Source organism: Dermacentor albipictus, chromosome 1, assembly GCF_038994185.2.
Source record: "Dermacentor albipictus isolate Rhodes 1998 colony chromosome 1, USDA_Dalb.pri_finalv2, whole genome shotgun sequence".
NCBI lineage: Eukaryota > Metazoa > Arthropoda > Arachnida > Ixodida > Ixodidae > Dermacentor > Dermacentor albipictus.
Window position 1 is genome coordinate 435,242,088 of NC_091821.1, and position 15,699 is coordinate 435,257,786.

General features: G+C 45.9%; 1 protein-coding gene and 1 long non-coding RNA gene across 2 annotated transcripts in view; one reads left to right on the forward strand and one right to left on the reverse strand.

The window, feature by feature from the left end:
• Nucleotides 1-15,699, reverse strand: part of LOC135908150 (uncharacterized) — a 171,365-nt gene that overhangs the window by 127,938 nt on the left and 27,728 nt on the right. The gene's annotated exons all lie outside the window — the stretch shown is intronic.
• LOC135908128 (uncharacterized) lies at nt 4,952-12,163 on the forward strand. Its single transcript, XR_011511471.1, has 3 exons — nt 4,952-6,320; nt 7,274-7,401; nt 9,456-12,163. It is a non-coding gene; the product is annotated as an uncharacterized lncRNA (long non-coding RNA).

Here is a 15,699-nt window from a genome sequence, read left to right on the forward strand (position 1 = left end):
CCCGTAATTGTCAATTAAGTGACGCCTCGCTTCAACGGCGACTATAGTGGTCGTGTTTGTGTGTAGTGCGCCGGCTGTGCAGGGAAAGGTGAGGTCTCTTCTCGCGCCGATGAGGGGACGACAGGCCCAGCAGCTATCGGCACGAAGAGTGTGACTGTTTGCACGAGGGCGGAGCAGCGGAAGAGACGAGCCCGTCGGAGCCCGGCGGCGCTGCTTGGAGTGGCCGGAAGACGCTCTTCGCACGCGTGGCCAAGACAGCGGCCATGTACTACTACAGAAAGAGTTCCATTGTTTCCTGCGGGTCAAGACTGCGTCCGCCTCGTTGGTCTCTGTCGGTTTCCCGATCCCACGACCATTGTCTGCGGGGTTTGCTTTCGCAGAAAAGGTTCGGGATTCGGCTATTGTTGGCGAAAGGAAGAATACGAGGCACACAGGCAGACCGTCAGAAGATTGCGGTATACGTCGAGCGTCGCTCACAGGGGACGCGGGCATTAGCACTTGTGCTTGTGGCCGCCATGTAAGACCGATGCTTAGGCCAGCGGAAATCATCGGCTGTGTGAGTCCCCGACGGCAGAGCCAGACTCTGCGTCCTTCTAGAAACAAAATACCGTCCAAATCAGTTACTCGGGTGTCGATTTTCGCATCGCTATTGACTGCGAAAATCGGTGCCGCAGGCTGGAGCTGTCCCAGCCACTCATTTCCATTTTCGCTTGGTTCGATGCTAGACACATCCACTCACTTAATGAAGACTATCACGGAAGTAACTAGCTTTTTGAAGACCCCCAATGTTTGGCGCAGCCAAGGATGATAACTTGCATTAATAGAAGCCATGGTAACGCAGTCTGTCTTCCTGTTCTTGATGTTGGACAATGCCAGACGGATATTTTTTGCACGCATAAACACACAGGCAACTCAAACTGACATCTTAACCGTAACATCGAAAAAGAAAAGGCGGGAGGAGGCGGAAGGGGAGTAGGAGAGTGGGTAAGACCGTTTGCCGACTCCTTACTTCGCGTCCAGATTGCCCAAAACGAAGTAGTTGCAGCATATATATATATATATATATATATATATATATATATATATATATATATATATATATATATATATATATATATATATATATATATATATATATAAATATATATATATATATATATACATATATATATATATATATATATATATATATATATATATATATATATATATATATATATATATATATATATATATATATATATATATATACACCATCCTTCCTGTAACAGAGAACGTTCCTGACCAGCTGATGACTGCAGCATGTAACTCATCGCAAGAAAAATGCGCGCCGCAAGTTGCGCAGGTCCTCCTCTCGGGGCTCCCATTTGCCTTTTGTACATACGCGCGCGGCTTTATGCGCGGCGGCAAACCCGCGCACTGGTACATTTGTATGCTCACGCAGACTCCGTCACGAAGAGGGGGAGAACCGCGGCATACTAAAGCGCGCATGCATTCCTCGACGCGAGGTTACCCGAATGTCCGGCTCGGTTTTCGAAGCCGTGTGTATGTACCGTTCGCGATACGGCCGCGAGCCCCCGTCCTGCTTCCGCGAACCGGTCGGTCCGTCGAGGAAAGACAACGCGTTCAAGTTCAAGGTCTGGCTGCAACTTCGTCGGGAGGAAGGAAGGAAGAAGGTTGAAAGAAGGAAGCTGGAAAGGGGGGGCGCTTGCAGGTAGTCGGTCTGATCGGATACAATGAAAGGCTCGCTATACAGCGCTTATTTTTTAACGGCGAGCCGCTAGGTGAAACGTGAGCGTATGTACGTGTATGGCCGTGAACGACGCTCAGACGAAAAAGCGCGCACGATTTGTACGCGGTGGACGGGCCCGCTTTTTGGCTTTTCCCGCTATGTGGGCTGTTTTCTGCCCGCGAGTTGGAGGCGGATTCGACGGCGTGTCGTGCAAACTGTAGCCCCCCCCCGAGACGCGCTAAATGACACTTCCTGCAGAAACGGGACGCCTTTGTTGCGCGTTTTGAATGCGTGACTGCAACGCGTAATGTTCCGCGTATGGCTACTTTGTGCTCGCCATTTTGTATGGAGCGTGACCGATGTTGCCGCCGAGAGCAATGGCATCTTGAATGCGGATTGCGCGGAAACTGAGGGACACTTCGTGATACTTTGACCGAAAGCGTTCGCACAGTAGTGCTGCAAGTCGCGTGATCACGCTTTTTCGTTTATTTATGTATTTATTTTTGTCGTGCGCCTGATTGTAGGGCTACGGGCGGACTAAACTCGCAGGGAAGGTGCAAATTTGAAGATATTAAGGTGGCGAACATTACTGGCGGCACCTTAGAAGCCGCACAACGGTCAAAAAGCCGTTCAACGTACGCAGCTGCGATCCTCAGCATTCTGACTAGCACTCCATTTAGAGCCCCTAGGTAGAATTAGGCGTTAACGAAAAAGAGGAGGAATCATGAAATTAGTGCTAATTGAATTTGACGTTATATTCTATGAATTCTAATCTACAACATTAAGCCATCACTTATAGAGATACTGAGATAAACAGAACTATTACCACGTCCGTCTCAGGAACTGGAATCTAAGCTGTCATTTAGTTCAAGAACCAGCCCAGCCCGTGCAAATCTGCACGTTCTAAGGCTGTAAGTGGCGCTTATAGGTCGGTATGCGTTAGGTAGGTATACATGACACTCCGTGCCCCTGGGCCGAGGTTTACGGCATGTCGTTGAAAGAGTGCACAATAGACATTGACTGCTGCTATGGCTCGTCTGGGAGACCATGCCTCTGACGAAATAAGGTTTCGCAGATCCTTCGGCGTGACTGCGCATGTAGCGTTCAGGCCATACATACAACGCGAGTTTGGCCTCCAAACTTTTCCTAGATAAGTTCAAAGGCGGGGGAAGGGGAGGGGGGGGGGGGGGGGGCTTACTTTTTCTCTTCGTCGTTGTCATGGTCACCAGTCATGACCGTCTTGTTTTTCTTCTTTCCTTTCTTTCAACGCTGCACACTAAACATTTTTACGCCCTTATGGGTGTTAATAGGGGTGCTTTCGTCATTTACACCCACGCCCACACCCTTTTAGCACCCTTTTCGGCCAAAGCACCCTATCACAAGGGTGTATACCACACATAAGGTGCGACTTTGCTCGAAGAAGGGTGTTAAATCGACGCCTGAAGGGTGTTGAACGTATTGATGCATAAATCTGAGTAACGTGTACACGTCCACGCATTGAGCAATGTGTGTATGTACTGCATTTTTAATGCGAAAGCATTTCATGGCCTTTCAGGTAGGAAAGGTGGCGTTCTCCGCAACAGCAATCCATACGGGACCCTGCTCAGGCCAATCTTGTCATTTCCCTTGAAAGCATTCAGAGAGCATTCAGAATCGCGCCGCCCGTTTTATTCTCTCAAATTATTCACTTCAGTCTAGCGTCACGTCCATGAAAAGAACACTAGGTGAACCTGACCTTTGGTTACGTCGCAAATACTTTCGTCTCTGTCTTTTTCATAGAATATGCTAATTTAACCCTTCTCGTAAAGAAAATCTTTTCACCACACCAAGTTCTCGTCTCGCATCGATCATCAACACAAAATTGATGTGCCATTCTTCCTTTTTGCCAAGAACAGCCACTGAATGCAACCGCCTTCCCGCCTCCACAGTCTCAATTTGTGACACCACTAATTCAAGGTCGCCGTTCAAATTATATTATGGTTTGATTTTCTATTCTTGCGTTGCATTGCAATTATTGCATATCTTCACCACTCCTTTCTGTTGTGCCTACTAGGCCTTGAATGTATGTATAATAAATAAATAAAATGTGAAGTCATCACCGTCTTGTATGACGTCAGTAGTGATACAGAAGGTAGTAAATACAACAACGTTAATTATGAGCAATTATGGGTAAATAATGTGAATAAGGGTGGAATAAATTGCATTAAGGTTCGTACAAACTATAGCACGGTGCATTACGGGAGATTAAGGTAGAATTGTGAAGAACACGTACAATGTATGAACTAACGTATCATGGTCACGTGACAATTGCAGGTGTAGATGGAAGGGATTAAGTTTTCGCATTCCAAAGTGACTGTCGATATTTCTTCAAGGATTCTGATGTTACTGGTATGACGGCCACTCCAAAAATATATCATCCAGAAAAAGAACGCCCTTTCACTTACAATTCCATTATCATTATTTTTCGTGCTCACAGGAATATTAACATGCAATTAAACACTTCTAGAAAAACTGCAGTAGCAGAGCGACAATACGAGAGCAACTTGCGCAATTCTGCACTAATATTTCGGTGCCCTTAATAGCCCAACAAAAAGTGGTGAAATGGAAGAAGCTGTTCGGATACATTTCTGAACAAACAGGGACGTGCTGTTAGACGAGCCTCTGCTGTACAATGGCATCAACGTACAATTTGCATGGTGAATCCATAAAGAAGACTTATAGAGGCGAGATCACGTTGGAAGTTCTCAAACCCGAATTTCCACGTACCTTGCCTAATTCATTCAGAGGTTTACTAAGCTACTGATCTGCTTTCTAAGTGCATCCTCAAATACAGTTTGTAAGGCTGAGCCTATATATTAAGGGCTGGTGTCGTCAAAGCTGTAATTTCTTATCCAGAGCATACGCACTTGCAAACGCAGTCTTCAGTCTCCTCATGAATGTTTACGCGTCGCTGTCGCACGACCAAGATGTGCGCGTCTTTATCGCTGAAACTACGCTGTGACCTCGCAAAGTTGCTTCGTTCGGACGCAGCAAATAATCTAATCGCACCAGCAGAAGAGCGCCGATCGTCTCGCTCACGGTCCCGATTTGTGTACTGTACCCTCAGTGATGCAGCACAGACTGCGCCCCCCACCCCAAAATAAAATGCTCGGCACGAAACGTAGTAGCAACTACCCGCCTCACCGCTCTAGTTAGAGACCACAACGAAGCAGCAGCAAACAGGCGGCCATGCGAGCAAGCAAACCTGTCAGAATAAACGTTCAATTTGCGCGGCCACCCCATGCCCAATGAAAAGCGACCGGAAGTGACGGCCGACGCTGTACCATCACCTCGGCGCGCGGCAGGACGGGAAGGCGGAAGCTGCGCCATCATGCTCGTTTTCGCGTGCGTTCGCGTCGCGCGCTGTGCGAAATAATTTTAAACGTGTGATTAGTTTTGCGCGCGGGGTAGAAAAAGATGTGGCCCTTGCTTTGTGTATTACTCGTGCCCCACTTCAAAGCAGAGCGTTCGTACGCACTGGAAGATGGATCCACGAAGGCTGAAACGAGAAGTTGCAACGTGCCCGGTCGGTTGTACTGGCATGACGGAAATTTTCAGGCAAGTGCCCGTTTATTTGGTATTTGTTTTGTTCGCTTTAGAAATATCTCACTGTGATCTCGTAGCATAATTCATAATTCGTTAATGTAAGAGCAAGAGCAGCTGCACTCCTACTAGGGCAAGGGAACTACCTCGATCGCGTCCCGTGTGACTAATGTTTGTCAAATCTGCATCGGGCGTGGTGCGCCTGCATAGTTACGCTTTGTTTCTCAGCGCTTGGGCGTTCATTGATGTGATTCTCTTGTGCGTTCAGCGCGGCTGCTTGTAATACGGTCGTTCGCACTTCAGTTAAATGTGGTCGACCACTTTTGCGTCGCGTAGAAAAGGGACGACTGGCTTTGCCACCTTTCGAAAGAACCGGCGCGGTATTGGTTCTCCCTGATGCGGTCGCATGCTGCTGTTGCTGCTTGCCGGACGCCTTCAGCATTTTTTCGGCTCGCTTTGTCTGCGCGTGTGCGCGTGCTCGCGCTCGGCTCGATTTGTGTGTGTGTGCGTGCGTGCGTGTGTGCGCTCAGCTCAGCTCGCTTTGTGTGTGTGTGTGTGTGCGTGCGCTCAGCTCGCTGTGTGTGTGTGTGTGCGTGTGTGCGTGCGTGCGTGCGCGCGCGTACAGTACATGCCGGTTTGTATGGGCCGGCGTGTTTGCGCGTGTCTAGTGCGTGCGTGTTTTGTGAGTGTGTTGCCTGTGGGTCGCTGTGTGTGCGAGCACGTGTTAGCGTGTCTGCCTGCATGCATGTATGTGTGCATCAATGTGTGCGTGCGCACTTTTGTGTCTGCGCTTTGAGAGTGCGTATACTTGTGTGTGCGTGTGAGTGCGTTTTGTGTGCGTGCGTATGTATTGCATGAGGCCGGTAGTTTTACTCGCAAAAAAAAAAACTCTTCCGATTTGGTGCAGCGAGTGTTCCCGCCTGAAAGCCGAGTTTGGTTTCAAGCCACTCTGGACAACTGCTGTATGAGGCGCCGTTTCTCTGGAGCACCAGTGGGAAGGCGCCAGGTATACGCTTCGTCCTTTTTCCTCCCATGCCCTGATGGATCTATATCCTTGATTGTTATTGTGAAAGGAACATTACATCCAGAGCATAAATAAATGATTAAGAAATCTGGTAGTGTGTTTCGCCATTACATTAGTTCCGATCTTAAAGACGTGGATTTCTCATTAGCCCACATTTCTTTTGATGCAGACAACCGCTGAAATTATTAGCGGCAGGTTATTCGAGACGTTCTACGTATATAGCAATTGTCTTCAGGAGCTTTAATGAATTTTGAAAATTTGAAGTGTTGTGCTTTAGAGGTATCATATACAAGCTTTAGGTCTCCGGGTAGTTTGCATGCTCTTCGAGAGCTGTCGCCTATAGCCCTATTGAAATTCGTAACTACAGTTTGGAGCACTGGGGAAGCTAGAAGGCTTGTCCTGGCTCTCGAGAAAGTGTTTAAGCTGGAGGTGTAGGTTGAGGAGTTTGGGGTTGGTAACTCAAAGGATTTTTTATGCCTTAGCAGTAGGAGTGACACAGGATTAAAAAAATGTGTGTCAAGCGTAGGAAGCTGCTCATGTGGTAGAGGCATGTGTGTGCGTGTGTGTGTGCGCGCCCATGCATGCGTGCGTGTGTGTGAATTCGCTCCTCAAAAGGGAGTATGTGTGTAAGTGAGCTACTTCATTGCTGGTCTGTTTGCCAAGAATTGGCAAGAAAACACAATAATCAATTTAACTTGAAATAATAAACTTCAAAGCGTACTGGCGACAGCAGCATATGAGCATGCAGCTGTGTGACAATCTTAACGCATGACTGCAGCATCTGGAAGGAGGCTTGCTTCTTCTTCAGTAAGCAGCACAAAGTCCATATTCTTGGCTTTTCTCGTGCAAACCAAAACGAGGCTCATTGCCAATGATCTTGTCTTTTGCTCTAATAGCATTTGTTTATCTTGTACTTAGAGCATCGTTTCTCGCAGGTCATGCAGATGGCAGCAGCAATTTCACAATGCCCAGCCTTGGCGCCCCCCATCAAGAGCAAGCCACTTGCGTTCGCCTTCAGACAGATGGTTAATGTCTTCTTGAAAGCGGTTGAGAAGACAACATGGTAAGTAGATATGGTTGTGTAGTGTAATATAATAAGTCAAGTTATAATTTAAAACTCAGGCTCCTTGGCCGCCTAAGCTTGATATGATGTGCAGTTGTCTGTGGTTGTAAATATTGCCGATGGTACAGTGCATACTGCAGGTATGACTGCTGATCCAAAGTATACACTTGCATTTTCTTGATGGTCTTTCATAATGAGGATTTTCTTTGTGCAAGAATATTCACAGAATGCCGAGGCATTGTAGCATCATATTCTTTATTGTGCATTCACTGCTAATTTTTTATGACCTTTCTGCTACCAATTTATTTGCAGGAAAGGAATATTTGTTTACTCCCTGCAATGAGCTTATTTGCTCATTGCATTACACTCTTCTACCTTTAATTTATTCCCATATAATTATCAATACCTTAAAATTTCAGCTGTTTTTATTTTGAATACAATATCGAAATCAAAATGCACCGGATTGCAATCTAGACTGCAAGGGATTTGAAGAAATTACAATAAACCAGGACCTCTCGGGAGCGTTAAAAAAACGTTTCCGCAGGTAATGTGCCTAATTGTACTGAGCTAGCTGCTCATGAAAATTGCAAGCATATTTCATTTCACACAGTTTTGCAGGATATAGCAGGCCTATCATAGTCTCTAAGCACAACCTTACCTCATTTGCATCATGAAAATATCTCATGCTTAATTTGGGACAAATTTTGAAAAATGAATGTTCCATAATTTTGAAACTACACAAAGTATTGGTTGAGGCTAGAAAGTTTTCAAACATCTTGACCATGTTGAACCTAGCCATTACAGGACGGAAAAAAAAAACATGCACAGGAGCACTCATTCAATGAAATTCGATGCTTGTGGTCATTTTCGACATGGCAAAATGTGCCTTTAAGCGAGAGAGGGCAGGTAGCCAATTTACAACCATTGTGACTCATGCGGGTAGTAGCAACACAGGATGAGAAATGGTTGTGTCCCTGAGGTTCATTGAATATGTTAAAACTCATATACAGTACCCCCCCCCCCTATGAGGGGTAACTGTGCAATATGTTTTGGGCAAGAAAGACGATTGTTCTAGGAGACAAGAAATTTCAGGCTCTAGTTGAGAGGCTACAGAAAGAAGGACCATGTAAATAGTCGCAGATTAACATAAACTGCGTCGGAGGGGCATCACAGTTTAGAGCATGAAGTGGGAGCATGAGGAAGGATCATAAGTTTAAATAAGGGAATATTACTTGTCAGTGCATTGCCAAGCTAACCCATTGAAAGAAGGGGGCGTGCTCTAAGAAAAATAGTTGACAACACATGCTAAATTTTCGAGGAAAATATGCCAAAATGCCAATTCTTACTAAATTAGTAAATAAGAAATACACGATAAATTTTAGGATGCAGAAAGTGTCTAATAAAGTGCATTGGAGAGTTGGATATTGTTGGGCTGGATGCATGTATTGCAGGGCAAATGAGAATGCCAGTGGGGATTCCCTCATTTTCATTTTGTGTGCACTCTCTGGAAAACAGTACTCTTTGTCTCCTAGTGTAATAATGTTGTGTAAAAACAGTCATTTTTTAATGCCTTGTGCATTTCACTCTTAATGTGCCATATCCCGTAAGCTTCTCACCTGCAGTACTTATAAAGTGTAATGCAGATATATTGCAGATTTCATAATGTCAATTTTGTATTAGGGTCACGTACACACTCTTGGACAAATGTCTATGTTGAGAGATGTCATTGGTAGTCTTTAAATTTTATTCACTCTTATTTTCTATGATGAAAAGGCTACTGTAAATTTATATGTTTTTGCTGCTGTATGTGCCTTGTGTTCACAATGACATAGTGGTTTAGCATTCACAGTAACATGCAATTCCTTAATTTGCAAAATAGAAACTTCTACCTTTCACTTGTCTTGCCCAGTTGCCTGAGCGGTGCATTCTGCCCAATCACATTAATTAAGTTTGTTACTTTGAGGAGCTTGTTGCTTTATCAAATTTTCCGCAAAGTACATGTGTAATTGCACGGACTGAATTCTCATGATTCTCTTCTTATTTTGCTAATGCAGGATGCAAGATTCCAGCAATGCCATGCGCTGCGTTGGTCAAGATGCTCAGAGAATGGAGTCCCTGCACCTCGTGGTTAACCGTGAACATTTCTTTTTCTTTTGGAAAGCTAAAGGCCATTCGCTGCATGACTTGCATTTTTGCAGCTCGGATGTGTACTATATTTTTCTGATTTTGAATCAATATTGGCTGTTCAGTATAAAAAATGATGTACAGCGTGAAGGACAAGGACTGCGACAGACACACTCCACCGACTTTCAACAATATTTTATTGCGTTGACACATCGTGTGTGTAAACATAAGAGGGGTCATGCGCAGAAAATGAAAGCCAGTCACAAGGGGTGTTCTAACAGCAAGTCATTGTAAAAAGAACATGTTACTTGAAAAAAAAAAGCATCACAATTTCTATCTGTTTAGATACAAAATTTCTCTAGGGGTCAGCGTGATAGAGGGGGCACTAACGCACACACTACCCAGTTTTCTGGTGAAATCAGCTTCAATAATTTACTGGGTGAGCTGTGTCTCGCTAGACCTTCCGTATCTTCAAAGAGGGCCATGCAACCGCAGTCCTGGCAATGAATGCCCAAGTGGCCTTGAACAGTGTTATTGACGTTGTTATAGTGCTCTCTTAAACGATCATTTAGGCACCTGCCTGTCTGTCCAATATATTTACTGCCTCAAAATGGGAATTTGGGAAACCACATTCGTTGCACACATCGCAAAACGTTTTCTGTGCCCGGCAGAGCAACAACTCTGATGCGATTTAGGCGCGTTTACACGCTTACAGAGCCTTGCCAGCTTTTCCGGGGCTGAGGAAAGACTGTGATTCCTGCAGGTTCCCCAATCTTTTTTAGCCTATGGGAGACATCATGAACATACAATAGCACTGCAAACCTGTGTCTTTCAACCGGCTGGTTCCTTGACCGAGCGTGCTCATCATGTTTTGTGCACTTCAGAAGCTGTTCCGCTATGGCTGAAATTAAGGCCAAAGGGTAGCCAACGCAAGAAAGGCAATCAACCTGTGCAGCAACACTATGTTGCATCTTGTGTGAGCAAGATTTATTGAGGCTGTTAAGGAGGCAAAGCTTTACAATATCTCATTTGACTTTGTTGGACAGACAGGCAGGCGCCTAAACAATAATTTAGGAGAGCACGATAACAACGTCCATAACACTGTTCAAGGCCACTTCGGCATCCATTGCTGGGACTGCGGCTGCGTGCCCCTCTTTGAAGGTACGGAAGCTTTAGCGAGACACAGGTCATCCGGGAAACTATAGAAGCAGATTCCACTAGAAAACTGGTTAGTGTGTGCGTTAGTGACCCCTCTATCGTGCTGACCCCTAGTGAAGACTTGTATCTCAACAGATAGAAATTCTAATGTTTATTTTTTTCAAAGGACGATGTTCTTACTACAGTCATTTGCTGTTAGACACCCTTTGTGACTCATTCTGCGCATGCCCGCTTTTGTACATATACACATGATGTGGCAACGTAATAAAATGTTGGAAGTCAACGCAGTCTGACATCTCTCGCAGTTCTTGTCATTCAAGCTGTACGTAATTTTATCTCATTCATTGCAAACTATCCCAAGAAACTACCCTTGTTCAGTATAATTATCATGTTTGATACGACCATTTGCTGGCAAATGTTAACAGTGTGATATTGAACTTGAACTTTTGCATGACTGCCTATGCCTGTGTTCTTTTAGTAACCAGAGTATGGCTAATTTATTAAACGAAGTTTGCTAATTTGCATGCTCACATGCTACAGCACGCCTTAATCTTGAACTACTGCATCCAAGTGCAAATAATTTAGAAATTTACTAGGTATTTTAAAACACTCCACATTTTGTGCTCAGCTAAATCGTTTAATCAACAGTGGTTTGTTTTTATCAGGCCTCCTACTGCAGTTTGCACCCAGGCACTAGTAGATCTGGAATATGCACTCTTGATTTATAGTAAGAAAAGAACCTATTTTCAAACTACATATTGTAGATGTACCAGTGCCTTCGAGTTACAAAACAAAAATTTATAGAGACTGGTATTGTAGTTAGAAAAACCGCTACACAGCACCTTTAGCCCAGAGAACTCTCGTTTCACAAAAGAGGACAAACTATGTAGGCACTAAAAAATTCTACGTATTATTGTGCTCAAGTAATCTTGTGGGAAATAGAAAATTACCAATAAGGCTCCTGGCTTAAACCTCACTTAAAGCATGTCTATGCTTGGGAAGTATTGTTTCAGTCTGAAAAATGTTGGCCAGTTCTGCTTTACATCGACTTTCCAAACTTTTCATAATGTTTTGGGATTACATTAGTGTACAAAATAACAGGTGTCTTTCTTGTGCGTTTGCTCTGCATTTCAATTGCTTCCCTAATTCACCTTTGCAATATGCCTTTTTTTAAGGCATCAGAACTTGAATTTTTGTTCACTGGAGCCTAATACTAAAAATTTATTCCTTTATGTGGCCCAAAACACTGCGAATCAACCCAGGCTATTTCAGTGCCGCTATACATAGTTTCTTCTCTAATAACAGATTTGATCAATACTTATATTTTAGATACCTTTGTGGGAAATGTACATGTTCTTGTACTTACCGATGTGTTTGGTGATTGTGCATGTTTATATTTAATGTGATTTATGTATATATTGTACTCTGTATTGCAGCATGCAATAAATATAGTTGCATTTTCTTGAAAATGCAGCATATATCTTACCAGTCTGTGTTGCATGTTATTTGGATATGGAAATCATGATAGCCTTGGTGTTGATATACATGCTCAAAAGTGTCAAGTTTGCTAGCTTGTATTTGTGCAGCAAATACAGGTTTTCCAATATACACCATGAATTACTAATATGTAATGTGATCCACACTTATAGGTGTTGTGTATGCCCATCGAAGCTTTAAGGCCGGCTGTTCGACGGTGCGTTTGGTAGCCGAACTTGAACCTTCTGGCACACGCAATAGTTGTGCGTGGATCGCTGTACATAGTAGTAATTGAAGGCGTGTACTGCCGAACCTGCCTTCCATACACGCTAGAGATAAAAGAGTGTACACCCTTCCAACACCCACACAGATGGGTGTTAATTTGGACGAGCACGCTTACACCCTAAATTTATTTTGCTGGACACCCTTCCACTAGGGTGCTATAATGGCACCCCAACTGCAGGGTGTAGACAACAGCAGCCTTAGGGTGTTCGTCTGGCGACAAACTGATTTACACCCTTAAGGGTGTTAAAATGTTTAGTGTGTGCGTCGCTGGCTAGAGGAATGTGACCCTCAGTTTGACTTGTCTGACATACGTTGCAAACAGAGGCTCATCATGCTATGCATGCACGAGGTGGACCAATCTCAATCAAGAGACGACGCCATGAACGTCGGACGAGCCCCACTCCCCTTTTTCTTCCCCCGCCACCCCTTACCCCCACACTGGAACCCAGTAGCCCCGGACGGGAGACTGGAAGCCGATAAATATTTTCAGAGGCATCAACAAGAAACTTTCGGCTATGAGCAAGCAATTATGCAGGAAAAAGAGCAAGCCATATAAGCAAATTTTTACTGACCCAATTCATTGAGCAATGAAATGGCTAAGGCTTAAACTTCATGGTCATGCGTTGAAACTGCAATTGCAGTGAGTGCGCTTAGAGAAGCCGCATTCTTGTGGAAGTGATGAAGAAGAATGTCCTTGCAAAGCCCTCTACGCAGGAGTTCAGTTTTCTTTTTCGATTTGATGCAGATAGAAAAAGCTCGAGGCAGGCAGGTCCATTCCGCCATTCAAATGTCCTTTACGAAAGCTGCGAAAGTACTTCTAAGTCCGTTGTCTTAAGCTAAATTCCTAGCTAATAAAACAAAACAATATATGTAAACGACACGACAAAAGGAAAACGATTTTACGGGAACGAGAACGTCTGACGGCGGGAGCTTTAGCGGTTCGGACTGCGCTCAATGAACGACAAAATCGACGACGCGCTAAAAGTTCACCACCATTCATGTCGAAGGGTCGCGCACAATGCGTGACGACGGCCATTCTGTTACGGCGTGCCGCCTCGTCGTGACCGGTCAATTAGGGTGCCGCTCGGGGGCAAGGGGAGGCGAGCGGAGGTTGTCCCCCTTTTAACCCCGACCTTATAGCGCGCAGCCAGCGAAGATGATGGCCCGGAGCAGGCGAGGTGGGACAAAGGGAGCGTGCGGCGTGAACAACAGCGAGGAATGCGCAGGCGCGAAGGATGGGTGCGCTCAAAGCAGAGCAGCTTCTGGCCGCCTCGAAGACGCCGCCGCCGCCCCTATCGAAGAATATCTCCACGCGCTGGGGAGCGTGGCCGCACAACGTAACGCGTGACCTCCGAATCGAGCCACGCTCGGCCGCGCCTGATCGCGTATCGCCGCCGCCGCCTCCGTGGCCTCTGTGTGGACGCTGCTTCTGCTGCTGCTTCTGCTGCGGCTGCCGGGCGAGTCTTCAGAGTTAAAGGATGCAAGCATCCACTGCGTGCAGCCGGAGCGAAGAGGAACGTGCTCTCATTGTTGTTTGCATGTACGGTCAGCCCAAGACGGAGCGGGATCGGTATACGGAATGCCGGTACGCTTGGGGAGTGTGCGTTACTGCGCCGGCTTGCAATGAGACGTCGTGAGAGGTTAAGCAGAAGAACGGGTAGATCACACGCAGCGTTTGCCCCACCGCAACATGAGCCATGGATACTGGACTCTCCACAGGCTGTTCGGGAAATGCGCAGACACGAGGGCCGGTTTGAAACCCGAAGCGAAGCTATGACCACCACCATGTTCTATTTGCGGGAAACTGAAGGATCGGACGCTCTGCATCGAACCGGAGACCACGCTCGGGCGTGGTGCTCTCGTCGTCTGATGCGGCCCTTAATTCCCAGTTTCTCACCATGATTATTTCAGTGGCAGCTCTAGCGTGTGGAAGCTTCAAGTATGGCCGTTCCGCCGGCATGGGAATAATGATTAGTTCATGGATCTGCCAAAACTTACCCATCTTGGTTTCAAATGACTTTGCGACTTCACGAATTGATCATATTTAACAACCTACTACGCTATTAAATGCCACAACTGGCAAAGATTACGCATGTCTGCAGAAACTAATTTCTTTGCTGCGTAAAAACCTATGAGAGATTAGACATTCAGAAAGATAAGATATAACGAATAACGCGACGAGAATGTTTGAAGCCACAAGCACGAAGGTTAGACAAATCCATGTGCTAACCATCATTACCGTGGTATAACTGACTGATCGCAGCGCCAGAGTTACCGCTAGTAATTTTTGTAGGAAACTATATGGTATACTTCCCACCAAAGGCTTCTGGGTGTGGCCTCTGGTGAGGCGCAGATGTTGGCTTGAAGTTCTTACCACGAGTGTGGCATGGCGTAACTTCGACAGACGCGATTGGACGCGCGCGTACGTCGTTGCTCTGATGCTTCGTGACCAGTCACAACCCCCGGCGTCTCTCATGCGTCCTGGACCATGGCAGGAAAATGCCCGAACGCGGTTGGCGGTCTAGCTGAGCGTGCGGTGCCAGACGATATTGCAGCGAAACCCAACCGGCAGCTTGGAAGACAGAGCGGCTGTCGCGCAGATGAAGACCGATAGATCGATTAAAAATAAATAAATAATAAAAAGCTGTATGGCCCGCACAACGCGGGCGGTATGCAGTCAAGATGCTCGGTGGGTGCGACCATCGTAATGAGAATGATCTGTCGTGTCTTACGTAGAAGCACGGCGTACTTGTCATAAAGGCAACTTCAAGTTGACGGCACCATTTCTCGGTGTCGTATCTGGAAGAATCGCTCCAGCCATCCTTAAACGGTGCCGTACGGGTGGCATCGTTAGTGAATGGTGTTTTCATGCCCGCCGTTACAGACGAGCGGCTTCAACACCAGTTGGAAACGTTGACACTGTTAATGTGCAGCAGGGAAATGTCCGTTTACACTCTTCTCTCTCTTGTGTTTGCATCCCATGCGTGTGTACGTGCACCTGTGTGCTTCAGTCGCCTTAACCTCAGTATAACGTGCCGCGCTGGGAGGCACGTCAGCCCATATTAAAACAGCGTCCGTCTGGCCCATCACATTACAAGAGCTAAACATCGTGTACTCTATTGACGAACTGCAGGACTTCTCCTCAGCGGACAAAACGGCACGTTTCGTGCAACGACGTGACCGAGACTCTTCCACGCTTCGTCTTCCGTTCAGCCACAAACGGGCGTGACGCCGGAGACACAGTTCTTCAGAAAA